We start from the raw sequence: 10,561 nt of genomic DNA, 5'->3' as shown, positions 1-10,561 counted from the left end.
TTGAAACTATTTGGTTCATTCATGCTAAAAGTTTTAAAATTTAAAACATCTAATGAAGGAGCTTTTTTGGTACTTGGTTTGTCAAATGCCAAATATTTAGGGCCCGTTTGGTACATGTGTTTAAAAACTGAAAATTGTTGTTTAAAAACATTTATGAAAATACGTGTGGGTGAAAAAGTGTCTGAAAATATGTAAAATATTGTTTAAAAACTGAAAATAATTGTTTAAAAACATAAACCAAACACCCCCTTAACATTTGGCACACCTATGCTAATGCTATAGGAGTATGCAGGTTGAATATACTCTAGTCTGTGAGGATATATTTGAAAGGCAAAAAAAGGTACTTTGGATTTGGAATGAGAGATAGGGATGTGAATAAATGAAAGAAGAGTTACGTCATGGGAGTAGAATAAAATAAATAATGAAAGTAAATGGGGGTTGGTGGGACAAAATAGTAATAAAATTAAAATGTTGTGAATAGTTAGGTTCATGGGTTGTTGAAATAAAAATATATTTATATAATTTTTGTTTTGGTGTGGAATCTCTCAACTATGATAGTATGATTTTTCTTAAATTAAAATTAGGAAAAGGGGTTAATGGATATTTTAAAGTATTTATTTAGGGAATATTTAAAAAAAAAAAATTATGGACAAATTTTTTATAAAAAAAATTGTTTTAATACAATTTATTTACTATCTTTTATATTTCTTATAATAAAAAATGTCAAAATTTTCTTAAAATAGTTTATTGACCATTGTTCTATGAATACCATTTAACTATTTAAGACAGTCCATGAAATTATCAAGCAAAAATCAAAATTATATTATATAAAACCAAATTCTAAGTAGACGTGTCAGTATCATATTATGAAACAATGCCTTTTTTAAAAAAAAAAATGCTATTTCAATAATATTTTTACAAAATTTTTTTAACAAATCGCAAATGATAATTATTACTAATAAAAAAAATAATTTTAATTTTAAATTTTGAAATTATCAAGCAAAAATCAAAATTATATTATATAAAACCAAATTCTAAGTAGATGTGTCAGTATCATATTATGAAACAATGCCTTTTTTTTTAAAAAAAAAAAATGCTATTTCAATAATATTTTTACAATTTTTTTTAACAAATCGCAAATGATAAATTATTACTAATAAAAAAATAATTTTAATTTTTTAATTAAAATTAATCACAACTTACCATTTATAAGGGTCCGTTTATTACTATGATTTAAACGGTTTAAACAATATTATATGTATTTTTACACATTTTTTTACTTACACATTTTTTCAAAAAATATTATACAAATTTTTACACCATTTTTTATCTACATATCTTTTCAAAAAATATAAACAACATTATCAAAAATCCCTTTCCAACCGCCTGTTGGGAAATTATTTTAAAAGGCATAGCTAAGTTGCAATGTGAAGATATACACTATAAAGTACTTCTTCTTTTTTTGGTAATCTGGAAAATTCATTAAAAGAAGCTAAAGGCTACCCGCAACAGCAGGGACAACCCTGTTACAAAAAACACCCTCCTTATATGCACTAATTTAGTCTAGCAGGTCCATAGGAGGCTCCTGATACACACATAGGCAACAATCATGAAGTGCCCCTATCCTAGCTAAGAAATCAACACAAAAATTAGCCTCACGATAGCAATGCCCAATCCGGACTTGACCAAATTGGGAAATCAGCTGTCTACAATCATCAATAATAGGCATAACAATCCGGTTAGAATAAGAAGGATCTCCCATAATTTCAACAACGGCTTTGGCATCTATTTGAATATCAATAGCTTGAAGATGCATGTTATGACAGAGGTTGAGACCATCTCGAAGAGCCCAAAGTTCAGCTATAAAACTTGTGGTGACTCCGATGCATCTAGAGAAACCACCAAGCCACTCCCCACGATCATTCCGAATGATGCCACCACAACCAACACTACCTAGATTCCCTAAGGCTGATCCGTCAATATTTAAATGAACCTAACTAGGTGAAGGCTTCTCCCATCTGATCTGAATCATCCTTATGCTACCTGCAATTTTAGGATTCAAAACACAATGCAAAAACTCAAGCGCTTGGAACACAGCCTCACTGTGAACACCAGGCCGAAAGTTTTGGCCTCTAAACACAACATTATTCCTTTCTTTTCACAACAACCAAATGACAAAAGGAAAAAGAATTCTCCAAGGGGGCTGATTGGGCACTCTACACTCATTAACTTTGCAATTCTTCTTAAATCAAATGTGGAGGTTATCTTCAAAAAACCTGCTGTTTGGCTGAACCCCCAGGCTGGTCCAAATTGTTTTAGCCATCTCACAGTCCCTAAGCCTATGAATATTGGTCTCAACTTCCCTTAGACAAATAAGGCACCCATCCACCTCACTAAGGTGCCTTTTAACAAGGCAATCTCCCACACGAATGCTATTATGCTAACATTGCCACATGAAAGATTTAATATGCAGTAAAGTATCCACCTTCCAAACCCAAGACCCCATGAACTCCTCTTCCCCCTCATTGCATCGAGTGCCTAAAGAATAGGCTGATTTAAGCTCAAAATCCCCGTGCTTATCACCACTCCAAATCAACCTATCTTTCTCAAAAGAAGCCCCCAAAGAATAAGGCATGGCATTAATTTCCATAATAATATCATTTGGAACTTGGATAGAAATTTTTGACCAATCCTATCCATTAGGACCAAAAACCTCTTTCAATTGGAGCCTTTCTTCTTTTTCAAGGAGAGGACCTTGGATTAAAGCTCTTAACGGGGCTTTTACAAACCATCTGTCATGCCAAATACTCAAGCTACTATCTCGCCCTGGAATCCACCGAATGCCTTTATGGAAAACCTCACTACCCTTTTGAATTGCTTTCCAAACTCTAGAGCAAGGAAGCTTGTCCTTGGCTCTAGCATGCAACCAACGGTTATTGCAATACTTGCTTCTCAAAACCTTTGCCCACAAAGCATCCTTCTCTGACCAGAATCTCCAATTAAGCTTGGCAAGAAGAGCTTGATTCCTTCCCCTAGCCGATTGAATACCAAGGCCCCCTTGATCTTTAGCTTTGGTCACTTTGTGCCAACCCACCCAATGTGTTCTTTTCGAAGAGTCTGAAGATCCCCAAAGAAATTATGGTTAACTCTATCAATATCATCTAACAACTTCTTGGGTAATGCCGTGCATTGCATGACATAGGCAGGAATAGTAGATGTAGAGGCTTGAATAAGAACCGTTCTACCTGCAAGGGACAATAAATTAGCTTTCCACCCCACCAACTTCTACTTGACCTTATCCAAAATGAAATTTAGATCTTGATTGCTCCCTCCCTGATGCTTCAAAGGAAAACCAAGATACTTTCCAAGATTTGGAGTAGACTTAAAACCCAAAATATCACACAAGGATTCTCTTGTATCCACATCTACATTTGGAGAAAAATAAACTCTAGACTTACTTTCACTAATGGATTGCCCTGACCTAGTATAGAAGTCATCAAACACATCCCTTATTGTGGAGCAATTCACATGATCTGCCTTTGCAAAGAGGACCAAATCATCCGCAAAAAACAAGTGAGAAAAAGCCATCCCACTCTGAGAGCTCTTAACAGGAACCCAACTCTTCTCACTACACTTATCTTCAATGAGATGCCCAAGAACTTCCATACAAAGAATGAAGAGGTAAGGTGATAAAGGATCACCTTGCTTGATTCCACGCAAGGGGAAAACATGCTCAACATTACCACCATTAAAAAGAATAGAAGTGGAAACAGAAGACACACAACTCATAATGAGGATAACCAAATTATGGGGTAAATTTGCATTAATCAATACTTCTCGAATGAAACTCCATTCAATTTTGTCATAAGCCTTTTCAAGATCCACTTTAATCGCCATGTAGCCACTCCGCCCCTTCTTGTTACTAATAGTATGAATCAATTCTTGCACCACAATAGCATTGTCTACACTTCTCCTCCCTGGAACAAAAGCTGATTGGAGAGGGCAAACCAGCTTATCAAGAAGAGGTCTAAGCCTTGCAACAATGATCTTAGTGACAATCTTGTACACCGTATTGCAAAGACTAATGGGGCAATAATTTCCCAAACTTTCCAAGCCCGCTATTTTAGGGATTAGAACAATATTGGTTCGATTGAGGTAAACTGGGATTTTACTATCTTCAAAAGTTTTTTTAAATTCATTCCTAACAGATTCCTTCACAGTGGGCCAAAACCTTTGAAAAAACCCCGCATGGAGTCCATCCAGACCAGGGGCTTTGTAAGGTTTGAGAGCCCACAAACCATCTCTGATTTCAACATCAAACATCGGCAAATTAAGATTGCTCTTGTCCTCTTCTGACAAAACCACTTGCCACCTGGAGGATTAAGGAGTATTTAAAGAAGAGTAATCAAGGGTAGTCGAAAACAACTTGCTAAACCCTTCTCTAATGAAAGACATAGCCCCACCCTCACTAGTAATCCATTCCCCCATGTCATTCTTAATACACGAAATACGGTTACGTCTTCTCCTAACAATAGTAGACATATGGTGAAACGCAGTGTTTCTATCACCCTCAATCAACCGATTAATGCGAGACTTCTGCACCCACAACTCCTCTTCTTGACAAAGAATATCATTTAACTCATTGTGCAAAGATTTCTCCATTTCAACCAAAGAATGAGAAGGATTTTTTGCCAAAGCTTTTTGGATACCATTCAGCCGGGCCAACACTCTCTTCTTCCTCCCAAAAATGTTTCCAAAATGGTGCTTATTCCAATCCGAAGCCTTCTTGGAAAAGCAGTCAATAGCCGCTTGGAGAGGACGAGAACCCCAAGCTTCCGAAACAATCGCAGGAAAAGATAAGGCTGACAACCAAAAGCTCTGAAATCTAAAAGGCCTGGGAAGGCGAATTCCATTACTTGGTTTAGGTTCGAAAAGCACCGGGCAATGATCAGAAACACATCTTGTAAGATGAGTCACCCTCGTATCGGGGTGGATAGCACACCAGCTTGGGTTGGCAAAGAAATGATCAATTCTTTTTTGAACTAGAGCATTAAAATTACGTTTGTTCGTCCAAGTGAACCGAGGCCCAGTGAACCCCATATCTATCATGTTGCAATAATCAAGACAGTCTTTAAAAAGCAAAGACCTGTTTGAGTTAACAGCCCTACCCCCAAACTTGTCCCCAACAACAAGAACTTCATTAAAATCTCCAGCTATTATCCAAGGTTTCTCATGCAATTCGGCAGCATTTTTAAGATTGTTCCACAAAATGCATCTTTCATTCTGTAAAGTACTTCTGTTTCACGTGTCACATGCCTACGTACTACTACTACACTACTACCCATGCACTAGTAATCTCTACCGACAAAGCCAAGATTTTGAACTTTTGAAAGAAGACTTTAGTATTGACTACAGATCGAGTGAAAAAGACAACTCAATAATCTTGTCAACAAAACATCTTCTGACCAATTAGCCCTTCTCATTTATGAAGGTGACTACTCAATCCTATACTTGTGAACTGCTTTTCAAATTTCATTGTTAAATGTGAACTGCCTAAGCAATTTTATGTACTTTTAGAATCTTTGCTAGAATGAATAATGGCAATGCTACAAACTAAAGTAACCGGGCAGATTGCTGAGATCTTGGCAATTTCCAATAGGGGACCTCTAGCTACCATTAATTATTCTGGAAATTGGCTAGAAAAATCACGATTTGAAGATGGTCCAGGTGAAGCAAGAGTAGAAAGATGGTTTTATCCTAGTAACTAGTTGTTGATACACAATAACCACCAGGTTTTTCTCGGTGTATGCTACTGAAATGTGTAGACTTATGCAGGTGTATCACACTGCAATTTTGATTCTCTCTGTACATGGTGTAGTATCTGTATGTATTAAAGTGACTGCAAGAATTCTGCAAGATAGAAATAATTTTTTTAAAATATTAATTATCTTTAAACTACACATTAATTATCTATTTTTTAAAAATATTTTATAAAAAATAAAAAAATATTTAAAAAGTTAGTAATTTTTTTATTTACTTTTTTTACAAAATAATTTATTAATGCTCACTAAGGACACACACTAATAAAATCTTTTCTTTAATAATTTTATTGTGTACCACTACTGTCTTCCAAATTAAATAATGATGAAAAAAGAAGCAACTATTACTAAGTGGCTTTCAATTTTTCAAACTTTTAAACATTAAAGCTTTAACTATTCTGCATTGTGATAAGTAAAATTTACCTTGTCGTCCTTTCTTTTCCTTATGTTTTGTTGAAGGAGGCTTTGACGATAAACGTACTTTGTAGTTAGTTTGTATTAACTAGCTTCGCGGTCGTTCTAATGAATTCTCATTTTGGCCAAAATAAAATAACAATAAATAATTAAGGATAAATAATTTTGGCTACTTGCCCCCTACTCTGTAGTCCGGCCCTATTATTCTAGCGTTGGTACAACTTCATAGGGTTTCGAAATAAAGACAACTGACTGCATACTCTTGCAAATCTATATATATTCCATTATTTAAAAATATTTTAATATTTTTAAGTATGAAGTAAAGTTTTGACACTATTTTTATGGGAAATAAAAAAATTTGTCAATATATGATTGTTTGGTAAAGACTAAGCGGCTTCCAATTTTTCAAAATTTTAAACATTAAAGCTTTAACTATTCTGCATTGTGATGAGCAAAATTTACCTTGTTGTCCCTTCTTTTCCTTATGTTTTGTTGAAGGAGGCTTTGATGATAAACGTACTTTATAGTTAGTTAGTTTTTTTTTTTTTTTTAATGAACCGAAAGTTTTATTGACAAACCGAAAGGAACAGAGGCTAAACAGCAACTACAGCAGTAGAGAGTTTAGAATTAATTACATCCAAAAAAGGGCTGGGAGCATAACCCTGACCAAAACAACCTGATAAATTTTTCCCAAGGCACCAAGAAGCTAAAGCATGGGCTACTTGTTTGATTCTCTAGGACTCCACCTGAAAACAAACTGCTGACCACAGAAAGCCCACCAAAGGGTATCAGCTATTATGGATGAAATTCTCCAAGGCACTTCGTCAAAGGGAGCTTTGAGAGCATCAATACAAGCTTTGGCATTGCTCTCAACCACTACATACTCAAACCCACGGTTAACAGTAACACAAGTCGCCAAATTAATGGCTTCAGCTTCTGCTTGTATAGGGAGGATGGATTCCACCCGTTTGGACATGGACAAAATCAGATACCCCCTACAATCTCTCGCCACAATGGCAATAAATGAATGATCTAACCCCACCGCTGCATCGCAATTTATTTTAACAGCTTCTTGCTCAGGCCTGATCCAAGAATAAAAATGTCTAGGCAACACTAAGGGGACATCAAAGAGCACAACATGGTGTTCAGAGAATTTTTTTAGGACTACTTGGAGTTCTTTATTTGGGGAGAAATTAATTTCTTTGTGAATAGCTTGATTTCTAGCAAACCACAATTGCTCCAACACCAAAGCCCCAAATAAAAGGAACCCCTCCCTGTCCGAAGAGCCATGGAAAAATACTTGGGGGGATAAAAGAAAATTTATAAACTGACCTGGGCAATCACATTGCATTGCATCTGGTCTACAGCTCCACTCATTACTAGCCCACAAAAATCTTGCAACATGACAGTAAACAAATAGATGCAAGGAAGATTTAGGTGAGGCATTACATAGAGGACACTTAGGATCCATGGCTGGAAAGAATCTTGTCAGTTTTTCCTTGGTTGGAAGAATATCCGTGGCAACTCTCCATAAAAACATCTTAAGTCTATCATGAATTTTTGATTTCCAAATTTTTGATTTCGATCACCTGGTCAGACTCATTGGGCTCAGAATGATCAAGAAGTTCCTTGTATGTTGACTTCACTGAAAGTTTGCCACTATGGGATTTTAACCAAAACCATTTGTCCACCCTTTGACTCACTTTGACTGGAATTTTCTTGATAGCCTTGGCTGATTCTTTAGTGAATAATTCGTAGAGTTTTGACTCATCCCATTTTGATTTATCTAGTGCAAGAATTTGTGACACCACCAAGCAGCTAGATTGCATTTCAGGAGACAAAGGAACCAGTTTATAGTTAGGAAGGTCAGGGACCCAAGGATCTTCCCACATGAGAATGCTTTCCTCATTGTTGACTTGCTTACAAGCTCTAGCCACAAGAATATGCCTAGCAGATTCCACAGTTTTCCATGTCCAAGAAGCCCTCTTGGATGGATTAGCATCGAGCCAATTTCTTCTCACCTTGTATTTGGTAATAAGTGCTTGCACACATGGTTTGATGGACTGATTTAAAATCCACCAAGCTACTTTGGAGAGGAGGGCTAAATTAATATCTGAGAAGTGCTAAAACCAAGGCCACCCAAATATTAAGGTTGGCAAATATTGTCCCATGCAAAAGGAGTGAAATAATGGTTTGAATTCTTTGATGGGCTCCACCATAATTTTTTTAGCATACTGTCCATCTCCTCACATAAACTTTTTGGAATGAGAAGGCAAGACATAGTGAATAGCGGAGTAGCCAAGGCTATAGATTTTACTAGTGTTGCTCTACCCATCCAAGACAAGGATTTGCTCTTCCAGCTACTTACCTTGGATTCCAGAGTTTTTTTAAGATAAGCAAAGTCCTTCTTCTTGCTGCTTGAGAGAAATAGAGGGACACCCAAATATTTAGTACCTTGGGAAAGCTTCTTTAAACCTCTTTGATTCCTAAGCTGATTCAGGAATTAAGAATGAACCCCTTTTGAAGCAAAGACCCCTGATTTCTCAAAATTGATTTGTTGGCTTGACCATTCACAATATTTTTCCAGGATGTTCATGATCTCATTAATCTTTGAATGTTTTGCCTTGCAGACCAATAAAACATCATCTGCATAGAAGAGTTTTGAGATTCCAATTGTTGATGGGGCAATCTTAATGCCATTTATTAATCTTTGGGCTAAGCATCTATTAATCATTCTGGCCAGAACTTCACTTCCAATAATGAAAAGATAAGGGGATAGGGGATCCCCTTGTCTTAGGCCTCTCGAAGGCATGATTCTAAGGCCCTTTCCCCCATTTAGCAAAAGAGTGAAACTGACAGTAGAGCTGCATTGGTATATGAGGTGAATGAACTTCTGGTGGAAACCAAAATTTTTTAATACCTGGATTAGGAAAGGCCATTCTAATCTATCATAAGCCTTTTGAAAGTATAACTTCAAACCCACAAACCCCTTTTTCTTCTTGGTGGTGGAGAAAGAGTGCACTACTTCTTGGGCCAACAAAACATTCTCAGTTATATTTCTGTTAGGGACAAAGGCTGTTTGAGCAGGGTCTATTAGCTTATCCAGCAACAGTCGTAATCTTGCCACCAGAATTCTTGAAATAACTTTGTAACAAAAGTTGCATAAGCTAATAGGTCTGAAATGCCCAAAGTTATGAGCACCTTGAACCTTTGGGATTAGGGTGATGAAGGTTTCATTCATCTCCTTTAGTAGCCAACCATCTCTGAAAAAACTTTGAACCGTTAGTATGAACTGGTTCCTTACAATATGCCAAAAATTTTTAAAAAATAATCCCGGCATACCATCTGGCCCAGGAGCTTTTAGAGGGTTCATTTCAAAGATCATTCTTTGAGTTTCTTCTTTCGAAGGGATTTTGAGCAGCTTTGCATTTTCAGCTACCGAAATACTTGGTTCAATTAGCTTCTCCAAGTCAGCAGGGAAGGTTGGATTTGAAGTGCTAAAAAGCTCATTGAAATGATCCCCAAAATACGTTTCAATATTCTCCCTGCCATAAATTCTCTCCCCATTCTCTAATTTAATCTCTGAGATATTGTTTCTTCTTCTTCTAATCAGCATGGAGGCATGGAAAAACTTAGAGTTCTTGTCCCCCTCTTTTAGCCATAATTCACGAGACTTTTGCTTCAATCTAACCTCTTCTCTATTTTGTTCTCGATTTTGCCACTCTTCTAATTCCATCATGAGGCTTGCTTCCTCCTTCAAAGCTTCAATACTGGGAGGTTTTGACTAGATTACTTCAATTCGCCTTTCTAACTCCAGGATTTTAGTTTTGGTTTGACCAAAGCCACTTTTGTTCCACTTACTCAACAATAAGCCTGAGTGGGATATTTTTTTCATTAGACTGAATCCATATGATCCAGTAAATTCTTTCCTCCAAGCTTGGTCAACAACTTCCTCACATTCAGGATCTCTAGGCCACATCGCCTCAAAGCGGAAAGGCTTATTTATGATATTATTCTCAAAATGGGTGTCGAGAAGTATTGGCTTGTGGTCCGAAGTAGGGGCAACCAAATGCTTTATTCCTGCTTTGGGAAACATCTCCTGTCACTCTTGATTGCAGCATCCCTAGTCTAATCTGATTCTTACATGAACTCCACCACTTCTACGATCCACCCATGTATATTGAGGCCCATGGAACCCAAGCTCAATAGCTGCTGCATTAGATAGAAAATTACGAAAAGGCTTGGAGGACGAATCCCCTCTGCTGCTCCCACCACACTAATCTGAGCTTGAATTATAACTATTACAATCGACCAACATCAACCACTGG

This window comes from Quercus suber, unplaced genomic scaffold (genome assembly GCF_002906115.3).
Source record: "Quercus suber isolate HL8 unplaced genomic scaffold, Cork oak 2.0 scaffold_699, whole genome shotgun sequence".
Lineage (NCBI taxonomy): Eukaryota > Viridiplantae > Streptophyta > Magnoliopsida > Fagales > Fagaceae > Quercus > Quercus suber.
The sequence above is the reverse complement of the archived record's forward strand: the minus strand, read 5'-3'. Positions refer to the sequence as shown.